Genomic DNA, 13730 nt, shown 5'->3' on the forward strand with positions numbered 1-13730 from the left:
CTTCCATTTTATAAATCCTATAATATACAAGATTGTAACCTACCATTTTGTCTCACATCCTCCAGAGAATTCCCTTGTCGGTTCTTGATTTCTTAACTTCCAGGTGAATCTTTGCTAAAGAAAGTAGATTGTCTCCCTACCCCCAAGATGAATTAGATGGTAATCAGTTCCTCTTGCTTTTCAGCCAGGAGGAACCAGGCCAGTATCCATCTATTGAGTCTTTCTCACCACCTTTGGTACTAATGTCTTCACTCAATACACTGCAAGGGAAGAGTTAAGAATACAGTTTCTCTAGAAAGTCTCAGTGGCTCTTCTACTACTACTCAGATTATTACAGATAACTCCTTGGATTACATGATTTACACCATATGTGCATTATTTACGATGACACTCACATCAAGCTGTTCCATTGAAGTAGAGAACAGCTTGACAGGGTTCTGAGGTGTGTTTGTCTCTGCTGTCTGACCAAATCTCAGGTGTGATTGCATGTCGTCACGGACGTTCTCAGTTTTAGCCCCCTTCTGCTTCTGGAACATTCTCTAAACCATTGTGTCTGGGCTTTGTCATATGTGGTGTTGGCAGCGTGTGAATGGCATATCGCCTTTGCATTTGTTACATGGCATAGGCTGAGGGCAGGCTATACTCTTCAGGTTGGTGTAAGCCAGCAAGACAATCTCCAAACAATGGTGCTATGGTTAAGTACCAAAATAACAGAAATGGACAATCAAAGTTCCACAAAAATGTGACTTTATTTTCTTTTAAATGTTATTGGTGTAATTTAGTTAACGAAATAACCATTTACACAATTGTTTAAAAGAGAAAAAAGGAAAGTAGAAAAACGGTCAAATTACAGAAAAGAAAGGCAAAGGAAAATGTGAAAAATAAAAAAATCAGAAAATACAATTTCATGTCACATACATTACATCATTTAAATATAAATGCTTAAATGCTCAAATTTGACAAAGTCCGTAAAAAATATTCTAAAAGACTAAAGATTGTATGTATATTGCATACGCATCCAAAAGTGACACAATGCAAGCAATAGTGCCATTTGTTCACGACATGAACAGCAAACCCATAAGGCTTCCGCTGTCATAAAATCTGGTTGGTGCACAGAATTATGAAAGAATTTAAATCTGTCTGACGTGTTACTAGGATAAATGTTTCTAACTCCTGGGCTGAGTTACAAACTCGACAAAGGCACTCAGAGCATGTCATTCCAGATATCAGACCCTTGACTTAGAAGGTTTGTAAAAGATTCAGACTAAACTTTAAACAAAATTGTCTTAAAAATCTACCTTAAAAAAAGCTAATATTCTTTTGTATCCAGCCATAGTTTGATGGATGTAAAATGTACTCTCACAATCTTGGTCTATCTTCTATGAAATATGACCTTAACTATACTAAAAGGACAGATAATCTATTAAAAACACATAAAAACCACCCTGGAACGAGATGCACAGAGAATGCAGACTTTGGGAGAAAATTGTATTTTTGGCTTCGAAGAACAGGGGTCTCCAGGTCTACAGCCTAGAAGAAAATCAAACAAGTTCAATCATGATTCTTTAAGGTGTGAGGTGTTGTCTTAAATGTCACTTCAGCTCTTAGGGCAATGACAGGAGGACAGGACGACTGATGTATACCTTCCTTGTTTCAGGATCTCAACAGTATTGAACAGAGATTGTTTGCATTTTCCTTTTCTGCAAGTCAGGTTATGGTTCTGAGCTGGGGAGGCGGGTTAAAACAAAGTGATGCAATTCAACAAGCGGTTTTGGCTCATGGCTATAAGAAGCTTGGACAAGCAGGCAATATTGAGCAAGCATAGTTTGAAGGTTTGTCATGGTCTCATTGGGAGGAAAGTGGAGATTCACATTTAGCAGCGCCTTAACTGGATCCAAAAACAATGGCACAGTTCGCCAAGCAGCAACAGCTCATGGCTCGAGGAAGCTTGGAACTGGATGCTGATGTTCAGGTTAGTGTAGCTCAAAATCAAAGTTGATAAAGTGTCAAATGGAGCTCTGCTGAGTCTTTGCAGCAGCTTGAAGGTCCCTGAGAAAAGGTGTGTTCATCTTCTACCCCTGAACATTTGAAAATAAATAAATGAATCTTCATTACTTATTGAGTGTGTGTTATCTGTATCAGGTTTATACATTTTATGAGTTACCTTCACCTCTGTGGAGTGGCACTACCAATTATACACACCCTGTATATTGATACTAATCGATTTTGAAATATGTTATTCTCAAAAATGTATTTCCTTACAGCTAAACATGCCACAACATTAGCCTGCAGTGAGGATGAATCATTGGGTATCCTTGATTTAATCAAAGATACAGAAAGAACAACTTGCTCTATAGAGTATCCTGACAAACTTATTAACAATTGAGAAAGGCTTAGGAGGAAAATCTTTCAAAAATGCCATGCCTCTACATTACCTCAGTACTATAAAGCAAAACGATACCAAGGGGGCTCAGGATATATTTACACCCAACTCTATGTAAAGAGAACAGTGACTTTGTCAAAAGATTGGAGCAGATTCTTAACAAATGCTCTCTTGATCTTATACTTTTGATCATAGAAGAACTGGTGAAATCATTGTCTAAAATCGATTCAGACATCATGGAACTCATGGAGCAGCTAAACACACTTCTGTCACAGGAGGAAATAGTCCAAGATACTAGACGACACTAATAGGAAGTTAGAGACATATCAGAGAGAAATTGAACAAAGAAAAATCAGGAAGTTGAGAAGGGACACGTTGGCTTACTCATGTGATATTGTATTCACGTGCAACAGTACTATCCTGAGAACCAACCATTTAAACCCAATAAACAACCTAATCAATCAAGACAGCATGGAAACACTGGTACAGAAACCGATCCATCTAGTGACGCCTCAGGAAGCAAAGGTACCACACCATCTATTTATTTTTTATTTTTTATTCTACAAGTGGTTTATTACAAACCTTATACAACTACACAGATTGACATAAACATAAAAAGTATGTTTTTGTTCTCGTACCCATTATACATTTTCAGTTTCTTTAACCATGGAATCATACTAATAAAAACTGGTGTAGGCCTACCCAGTAAAACAAAAACGCAGCAGTAATGCATCACTTATAATGTCAGAGTAAAACATTGAGTGAAGTGCTCTTTTTTTGGTTCCTGCAAATAGGTACACTCTGTAACCAGATGTCTTAATGTTTCCTTATGATCACCACAAAACCGACATGTAGTGATATCCCTCATACCTCATATGGATAGCACTTCATCTGTATGCATAAGATTGAATAGCAATTTCAGAAAGGTGTCTCTGAAAGCTCTGTCTGGACATTGAGTTAGGTAATTCAAAAGACAACCACTTGCTTTGGATTCTCTGGAAATGTCACCATAACACTTTTATTCTGTTCTCTTTTCACAAGTTAATATCCAATTGCTGGCCAGCAATTTCTTTTTCAACTGTTTGGGATTTGCCACCAGGGCTACACAAGTTATGTAATCTTTCTCCAGAATGCTCATGCATATTTCCTTGAGGGAGGAAATCAGACCTCCATGAGGATCAGGTGAACACCCTCCCATCAATGCATCGATGGAGTTCCCTTTAGCAGTCAGTAGTTTGCGATAAAGCATCTATGACCTCAATTCTACCCAGGCAGTCATTGAGTTCAGTGCCCAGTTCATACTGCATAATAACAGTAGGTACACATGACGGCAACACCTTTCTCCAGATCACACCCTCCAATCTATTCAGATCCAGTTTCTTGTGTGTTGATATAATCTCAAAACCATACAATAGAGCCAGAATGACCTTGTCCTTTCCATATATGGGAAAGTTAGGCAGACTTTACCTGAAAAAAGTTTCAATGCAATCCTCTTCAGGTTGTTACAAAGATGGTTCCAAGATGATTCTTCAAGGTGATTCTTTAAGATTCTGGCCCAAAGAGATCTCAATGATTCAATTAAAGGGGGTATTTCATCCTCTTATCCAGTCACTTTGCCACAACTGATTGTTCAATTCCAAACCTTCTGTAAAGAGCTACTTATTGCTGTACAAAGGTAATTCCTTGTGATGTTAGCTTCTACAATGCAGTGTCTGCCGGAGGTTAGGGGGTCTCAGGAAGGAAGTGGGGGGGCTAGCAAATCCAAGATGGCTGGCCCCTTCTGTAGTGTGAATGTCCTCTCCCAGTTACACTGCTGTTTCCCCTTTCCCCTATATGCCTCAGAGCAAAATGACTCCAGAATTTATCTCCATGATGTGACATCTTAATTATGTTGCCTAAGCCCTTCTGAGGACCCCAATTACCACCCCTCCATTAGTGCACCTATTTATTCCCTGTCTTCCTGGGAATTTGTCAAACCAGCACAGTAGAGAACACATGGCTTTAAGGGTAAACTACCATCTGTTGTTGGTGAAACTTCCCAGGCCAGACACAATACACACATGGGTCTGAAACTGGGGAAAGCAAGTGAGTAATTTAAATGACATCAGATTTTGCCAATTTTAGCTATATTTGCTTATATGCCCCATATCTCAAAGGACATCATTTTTCATCTATTTCACTTAAGAACTGCCTAGAGGCCATGAGAAGATGCATTTAAAGGTATATGGAAACTTTGGTACAAGTAATTTTAATGGCAGTCTTTGAATGCTGGAATTCATTTTGATTCCAGCAGGATGGTTTAAGAAGACACATGTCACTCTGTAGCTGCTGTGTTGCTAATACTAATTCATATTACAACTGTTGGTGCGTCAGAAGACAAGGTGCTGTAGAGTATGCATGTGTGCACAGCGCGGTGAAACTTTGTTCAAAATGTGTATTTTGTAGAGTGTGTTGGTGTGCAGGAGTGTTTGGGGAGGGTGGGAGTGTATGAGATAGGATGAAAGTTGTGTTTTTTATGTGTTAGACGTTCGTTTTGTGTTCGGTTTGTTTGCGGACATCACGGGTGTTCTGAAATGTTCTAAATAAACTGACTAGTGGGTGTTCTAAGGACTCAATATGTGTCCATTTTGTTCGCAAGCAAAGTGAAACTGTTCTAAGAACACTTGCGGTGTCCAGGGAGTGTTCGTAGGGGTTGTCCTGAGGACGCTGTCCGTATTGTTCTCTGTCAAGTTGAATGTGTTCTAAGAACACCCGCGGTGTCCTGAAATGTTCGCAAATAAACAAAATGGGGGTGTTCTGAAGACGTTTTTGAGAACACTCCCGGTGTCCTGAAATGTTCATATGGGGTGTCCTGAGGACACTGTCCGTATTGTTCTCTGTCAAGTTGAATGTGTTCTAAGAACACCCGCAGTGCCCTGAAATGTTCGCAAATAAACAAAATGGGGGTGTTCTGAAGACGCTTCTAAGAACACTCGCGGTGTCCGGGGAGTGTTCGTAGGGGGTGTCCTGAGGACGCTGTCCGTATTGTTCTCTGTCAAGTTGAATGTGTCCTAAGAACACTCGCGGTGTCCTGAAATGTTCGCAAATAGACAAAATGGGGGTGTTATGAATACACTTCTAAGAACACTCGCGGTGTCCGGGGAGTGTTCGTAGGGGGTGTCCTGAGGACGCTGTCTGTATTGTTCTCTGTCAAGTTGAATGTGTCCTAAGAACACTCGCGGTGTCCTGAAATGTTCGCAAATAAACAAAACGGGGGTGTTCTGAAGACGCTTCTAAGAACACTCGCGGTGTCCGGGGAGTGTTCGTAGGGGGTGTCCTGAGGACGCTGTCCGTATTGTTCTCTGTCAAGTTGAATGTGTCCTAAGAACACTCACGGTGTCCTGAAATGTTCGCAAATAAACAAAACGGGGGTGTTCTGAAGACGCTTCTAAGAACACTCGCGGTGTCCGGGGAGTGTTCGTAGGGGGTGTCCTGAGGATGCTGTCCGTATTGTTCTCTGTCAAGTTGAATGTGTCCTAAGAACACTCACTGTGTCCTGAAATGTTCGCAAATAAACAAGATGGTGGTGTTCTGAAGACGCTTCTAAGAACACTCCTGGTGTCCTGGACTCTTCGTAGGGGGTGTCCTGAGGACGCTGTCCGTATTGTTCTCTGTCAAGTTGAATGTGTTCTAAGAACACCCGTGGTGTCCTGAAATGTTCGCAAATAAACAAAATGGGGGTGTTCTGAAGACGCTTCTAAGAACACTCGCAGTGTCTGGGGAGTGTTCGTAGGGGGTGTCCGGAGGACGCTGTCCGTATTGTTCTCTGTCAAGTTGAATGTGTCCTAAGAACACACGCAGTGTCCTGAAATGTTCGCAAATAAACAAGATGGTGGTGTTCTGAAGACGCTTCTAAGAACCCTCGCAGTGTCCGGGGAGTGTTCCTAGGGGGTGTCCTGAGGACGCTGTCCGTATTGTTCTCTGTCAAGTTGAATGTGTCCTAAGAACACTTGCGGTGGCTTGAAATGTTCGCAAATAAACAAGATGGTGGTGTTCTGAAGAAGCTTCTAAGAACACTCCCGGTGTCCTGGAATGTTCGTAGGGGGTGTCCTGAGGACGCTGTCCGTATTGTTCTCTGTCAAGTTGAATGTGTCCTAAGAACACTCGCGGTGTCCTGAAATGTTCGCAAATAAACAAGATGGTGGTGTTCTGAAGACGCTTCTAAGAACACTCGCGGTGTCCGGGGAGTGTTCGTAGGGGGTGTCCTGAGGACGCTGTCCATATTGTTCTCTGTCAAGTTGAATGTGTTCTAAGAACACCCGCGGTGTCCTGAAATGTTCGCAAATAGACAAAATGGGGGTGTTCTGAATACACTTCTAAGAACACTCGCGGTGTCCGGGGAGTGTTCGTAGGGGGTGTTCTGAGGACGCTGTCTGTATTGTTCTCTGTCAAGTTGAATGTGTCCTAAGAACACTTGCGGTGTCCTGAAATGTTCGCAAATAAACAAGATGGTGGTGTTCTGAAGACGCTTCTAAGAACACTCGCGGTGTCCGGGGAGTGTTCGTAGGGGGTGTCCTGAAGACGCTGTCCGTATTGTTCTCTGTCAAGTTGAATGTGTCCTAAGAACACTCGCGGTGTCCTGAAATGTTCGCAAATAAACAAAACGGGGGTGTTCTGAAGACGCTTCTAAGAACACTCGCGGTGTCCGGGGAGTGTTCGTAGGGGGTGTCCTGAGGACGCTGTCCGTATTGTTCTCTGTCAAGTTGAATGTGTCCTAAGAACACTCACGGTGTCCTGAAATGTTCGCAAATAAACAAGATGGTGGTGTTCTGAAGGCGCTTCTAAGAACACTCCTGGTGTCCTGGACTCTTCGTAGGGGGTGTCCTGAGGACGCTGTCCGTATTGTTCTCTGTCAAGTTGAATGTGTTCTAAGAACACCCGTGGTGTCCTGAAATGTTCGCAAATAAACAAAATGGGGGTGTTCTGAAGACGCTTCTAAGAACACTCGCAGTGTCTGGGGAGTGTTCGTAGGGGGTGTCCGGAGGACGCTGTCCGTATTGTTCTCTGTCAAGTTGAATGTGTCCTAAGAACACTTGCGGTGTCCTGAAATGTTCGCAAATAAACAAGATGGTGGTGTTCTGAAGACGCTTCTAAGAACACTCGCGGTGTCCGGGGAGTGTTCGTAGGGGGTGTCCTGAGGACGCTGTCCATATTGTTCTCTGTCAAGTTGAATGTGTTCTAAGAACACCCGCGGTGTCCTGAAATGTTCGCAAATAAACAAAATAGGGGTGTTCTGAAGACGTTTTTGAGAACACTCCCGGTGTCCTGGAATGTTCGTAGGGGGTGTCCTTAGGACGCTGTCCGTATTGTTCGTTGTTAAGTTGAAAGTGTTCTAAGAACTATCGCGTTGTTCTGAAATGTTCGTAGGGGGTGTCCTGAAAACGGTGTCCGTATTGTTCGCTGGCAAGTTCAAAGTGTTCTAAGAACACTCACATTGTTCGCGGACATTAAAAGTTTCCCATAGATCATAGTTGAAATGTTTGACTCTATGGATGTGATATGCTGCGGTGGTTGTTGCCAGGGCATAGAGTCTTGGGTGCATGGCCAAATGGCCATGCACCCAAGACTCTATGCCCTGGCAACAACCACCGCAGCATATCACATTCATATTTGCTTATAACTTTGGGTGAAAAACAAATGTATAAGGAACAAAGGTATTAGATACTATGGATGTGATATGCTGCTATGGTTGTCCTTATTATTGTATACTTACTGTTTGGTCTAGTAATGGAAGTCCATGTTTTTCTTCTTCATTTCTGTGATAAAAGAAAATAGCATGTTAGTATTAGTATTTTGTAATGACTTATTACATTGTATAAGCAATATACTTTTATTTTTTTTCGACCCTCATATTTAGTAGAGTACAAATCAGAGTACTGTGCAATTTGCTCAGTTTCTGTATTTGTTGCTAAAATCATTGGGTCTGTGGGAGAAAAAAAAATCCATGTTGGATTAAAAAAAAACCTTTTTCTGTTATGCTACAGTTTATTTGTTTGTTTGTTTTCAGTGTTCACTTGTTGTTTCTGGCTAATGCTTTATACTTTGCTTTGTTGTATTTTTTTTAGAGCAGTAACAGATTCTTCATTTGTTTTGATATTATAACATTTTGGAGCAGTTAGATACCAATTGGCGTATTCTAACTGTCTATTTTTTTAATATATTTTAGTGGTTTTGATTTATCTATTTGGATATTGTTAAATTTTGGGACAGCTAGATACCAATTGGCGTATTCTAACTGTGTATTTTTTGGCCTAATTTAGTGGTATTCATTTATCTGATTAGTTGTTGTAGAATCTTTGAGCTGTTAGATAGCTTTTGGAGTATTCTAACAGTTTATATTATTTTAACACAAATTTATAATTTTGGGACAGTTAGATACCAATTGGCGTATTCTAACTGTGTATTTTTTGGTCTAATTTAGTGGTATTCATTTATCTGATTAGTTGTTGTAGAATCTTTGAGCAGTTAGATAGCTTTTGGAGTATTCTAACAGTTTATATTTTTTTAACACAAATTTACTTAAAGGTTTAAATACAGTTTATTTATCAAATTTTGGTTTTAAGAACATCAAATAAGCGTTTGTAAGATTTTCTGGTAATCTCTGCTTTAGAGTAATGGTACTATCATTACATTCAAACCATCCACATTTCTTTTTTATATATGCAGTGTAGTGCCCTGAATTGGTTGTGGCTCCTGCGTGGTAGATTATACCTATTGTTGTGAAGGTTTTCTTACCAAGTGATATTTGACCATGTGTGAATCCAGTCAGCTTGCAGTTGTTTTTGGTACCATCTGCATTGTAACATAGAAGCATTAGTATTACGTATTTACTATGTGTTTTTATAACTAACGTGGAGCGATTATCTGAATTGCAGGTAGAGCATAATCTACCATGGTTTGCATTTTGTACAAGTTGCTGAAATGGAATGGATTCACAATTTGGTATTGATATATATATATGAAGTGTTCATTGGGGATTTCTTCTTGTGTCACATTGTTGCAGAGAGTGCATGTATGTTTCCACATGTATGAAATCTGAAAGATTTCATTTATAGGTATGTTTTTGTTTTCCAGTACTTGTAGTAAGTACATTAGAAATTCTTGTGGATCTTCCTGTGAGTTTATAGTGAATTTCACCATTCCAGCACAGTAGTCCAATTGTCGTCTTATTCCAAAAACACTATATGTGTTGTCAGGATTGTTTGCTGCATTTCTGTGAAGTACTAACATTTGCAAACACAATGGGTCTGTACTGTGTGAGTAAATGTTGTCAACAATTGGTGGTAATTGAAATAGAATATTCATTGCTACATTTACATAGCAACTTACACCAACTATATTTGAGAATTTAAATGGTCCACGTAGTTCAGTATCTAACTGCTTTTTGTGGAGTTTGTCTTCCTTCTTTAAAGAAGTACCTGGTTTACTTTCTCTAATTGATTCTTTTTTGTTTGTGGTACTTGATGAAGTATTAGTTTCTTTTACACTCTTTGGAGGATTTGCAGTGACGTCCTGTTGCATTTCTGTTTGATTTAGTTTTCTTTTACAATGTTTTAGTTTTTGTGGAACAGAATATGTGTTTAGATGGGGAGTGTATAGTGAGCGAAGCCTAATATATTCTAAAATGCAAGGAATATGAGCGTTTACTTTACTTGCATCAAAGTTGATTAGAAATAGACCGTCAAGTGTACGTAAGCGTGATCGTGCTACGTAGCTCATGCCTTCTTTAAAGACTGTGTTACCAATATCTATCATTGCTTTGTCTAGGGTAAGACCTTGTGATTTATGAATCGTGACTGCGTATGCAAGAGTTAGAGAAAATTGTTCTCTGCGTACATACATATCTTTGAAGAGAAGGAATCTAGCTGTTGAGCGTCCTATCCGTTTTACTTCTGAAAGTTTGTCAAAGAGTATATTGACAAACTGAATTTTGTTGTCACGCGGGTATGTTTGAAAGCCGACAACTGTACCCAGTGCTCCATTAACTAGTCCTTGGTCCACGTCAAGGTTACGTTTAAGCATTACTCTGCAATTTAAGGATAATTTTAACATCTTTTCTAAGCCTGCTTTGTTTGAGATTGATTTATCTAAATTATTTAGGGCCTCATTACACGGTAGGCGGTGTGCCATGGCGCTATTAGCGCCATGGCTCATGCCGGTAAAGTACCGGCACCGCCTTGGCGGAAAGGGGATTTACCGCCCCATTCCAAGGTTGGAGGGGCGGTAAATCCCCCTTCCGCCATTGCCCTTCCCCATTCCCATTCCTGCCCCATAGGGCTCTATGGCACTGGGGAAGGCGCTAATTACGGCACCGCAATTTTGCGGTGCCGTAATTAGCTCCGAGGTCCCTTAGCGGGTTGGATTTTAACACCTGCAAAAAGCAGGCGTTAAATCCCCCAACCCGCAAAGGGACCTCGTAGTAAGGCGGTAAGGATTTACCGATACCGGTATTTTACCGGTACCGGTAAATCCCTACCGCCATCCGTGTAATGAGGCCCTTAGTCTTGTTGTGGCTTGGTCACACATGGGTAGTGTCATACCATGTACATCTAGTTTGTCTGTGGCGCTAATTTCCAGTATTGGTTGCATTTCTTTACTTAACATTATTTCATTGAATTTGAGACAGCTTGCAAGAGTTGGCATTAAGGCCATACAATTGACATTTTTGTGGGCTAATTGTTCCATAACATCTGTAGCACATGCATTACCGCCATAAAGTGCATTAATGTGCCGGGTTTTCAATGTTGCTTCTGCTTCTTTAGAAAGTATACCAACTCTCAAACTTTTTAATATGTTGGCATAAGTTAGATCTGCAGATTGGCGCATGTTTTCTGTTAATTCTCTGTATTGGAAATGTTGCCAAAGGTTGACATTTCCAATGCTGCCAACAGTTTTACGGCAGAGTTTGTGCCCTAATGTTTTAAAAATAGGTTCACCGTTTACTGGTGTTAATTGAAGCAGATCTCCAAAAACAATAATGTGTTTTCCTGCAAAGAGCTCTTCATAGTCTGTTTTGAGTACTTCTTGTAATCTGAGGTGAATCAAAGCTAACATCAGGTTGGAGACCATGCTCACTTCATCTATTAGTAGCATTTTCATTTGTTTCAATACTCTGCGTAATTCCATTGCAGCTTCTGCAGAAAGTTTGTAATAGTCTAATTTGTTCTGGCGTTCTACTGGTAATAGTAGTAATCGGTAAAATGTAACACCACCTATGTTGTAGGCAGCTAAACCTGTGGGGGCAGTGACAACAGCTGACAGTTTGTTGTTTGTTAATTGTTGAAGGAACTTACTAATGATTTTGATTAGGAATGTTTTGCCAGAACCAGCTTCACCACTGACGTACAGTAGTATAGGTTTATAATTATGGCAGGAACATTCTTTATTTTCATGTTTTACACCATGTGCAATTTGTTTTGTTACTTCTTGAAAACTGCTACTTTGCTCATTGTTTAGTTTTGATTGTAGTATAGTTAAGTCTTCCTTATCTTCATACTGACACATGGTGTTTTCTACTTCTATCATAGCTAATTCTGTCTCATTTGTTATTAGTGGTTCTCCCAGTGGTTCTTGGCTTCCTTTTACAGAAGGTTGACTACTGTCAGGAGTATCCTTATCTAGTTGGGCTTGGAGTTCTTCTTCATGTTGCTGTTCATTGTGCAACATTGTTTTGTACTGTGTAAAGTTTACATCCGTTATAGTGCTTTCATTTGCTTTGAAAGCACCCTCATATGAGTCATAGTTATCTAATAATTCTTCTTCTTCTCTCCATGGTTTGAAGAGTTGGAGCAGGGACATGTAATATACTTCTTTATGTTGAGGGGTCTTCAATGAGAATTTGATATGATTAATTAAATTTGGTTTAGTGAGTTTAACTAAGCTGCCTTCTCAGTCTGTCACTCTATATTTACCTTTTTTTCATCAGGTTTCATATTATTTTTGTATGTGTAGTTTTGGGCTATTTGGTATAGACACATGTTTTCCAAAGTATTACTTCTGTTTGGGTAGTAAGTGTCCAATAAATTGTTTTTTAAAATGTCTTGGCTGTTGGGATCATGTTTGGCTATTGTTTCTATATCTTCATATGATTTTAGAACTCTTTTTCTAGATTTAGCTGGACCAAGACTTAGCCATACAATATTTTCAGATTTACCATACAATGAAGTACCAGTTAAACGATCAGTTGCTTCATAAGATCCACATTCTCTATGGGTGAGCATTTTTATGCCCCAGCTGTATAATTTCTGAGACACTGTTTTATCTGATGACAGGTCATTCCAGAGGTCTTGGAGCTCTGTCTTTTCTGCTTTAGTTAAGTATGCTGTGACATATCGTGCAACTGCAGTAGAATTGTCTGCAATGTACTGCACATCTATGTTTGCATTCCATAAGTGGGCAATGATTGCATTATAATCATTGATATATTTTTCTTCTTCTTTTCTTTTTATGTAATATGTATTTTTAGGTGACTTACCTTTAACACTATGTCTAACTGAAAACATGAGGTTGTTTACTTGACCTGTATTTGTAACTGGTCTAGGGAAACTAAATCGGCATTTGGTGTAGTATTTGCCTTTGTTTTTGTATTTGCAACGACAATATTTTCCACATTTGTGTCTTTGAAATTGTAACATTTGTGCACGAAGATCACTATTTGTGGCTTCTGATGGAATTTCACAAGTGACATATTTTTCAATAAACTGTAAAACAGTGGCATCACTGTCTTGACCAAATGTAGGAGCTTCTTTAATCCATAAAAGCATGTGGATAAGTGGTGCTCCTCTGGCTTGGTATTCTTTTCTGCAAAAGAAGTGTTGTACTTCTCCAAGGGGAGGAACAGTTTTATTACAAATAAAATGTAGCATAGCAATGAAGCGATGGTGAAAATATCTTGAAACATTAACAGGATCCAAAGAACAAAGTTCTCCAGGTGTTAGAATATCTATATTTGTTTTGTTTTTATTTGATATGCGTAGGAAATCATGTAAATCTTCCCATGCATGTTCTGCACAACTTAATGCAACAAACCAAGTGGGTGGGCCAAGGTTTCTGATCATATAACGTACATCTCCATGACGTCGAAACCAGTACTCTTTAGTACCATGCATATTTGCTAATAGATTTGTAATATTTGATTGTAAAATCTCATCCATTTGTTGCACTTTCTCTAATAATTGTGTAGCTGTCATATTTTGAAAGTGTGATCCTGATTTTAATATGTGTGCAAATCCGTAACATAAAGTTGCTAGTTCACTTTCAAAGAGTAGGTGGAATATGTATTCCACATTTTGTCTAAATCTGGGATCTT

This window comes from Ambystoma mexicanum, chromosome 5q (genome assembly GCF_040938575.1).
Source record: "Ambystoma mexicanum isolate Mex_15411 chromosome 5q, UKY_AmexF1_1, whole genome shotgun sequence".
NCBI lineage: Eukaryota > Metazoa > Chordata > Amphibia > Caudata > Ambystomatidae > Ambystoma > Ambystoma mexicanum.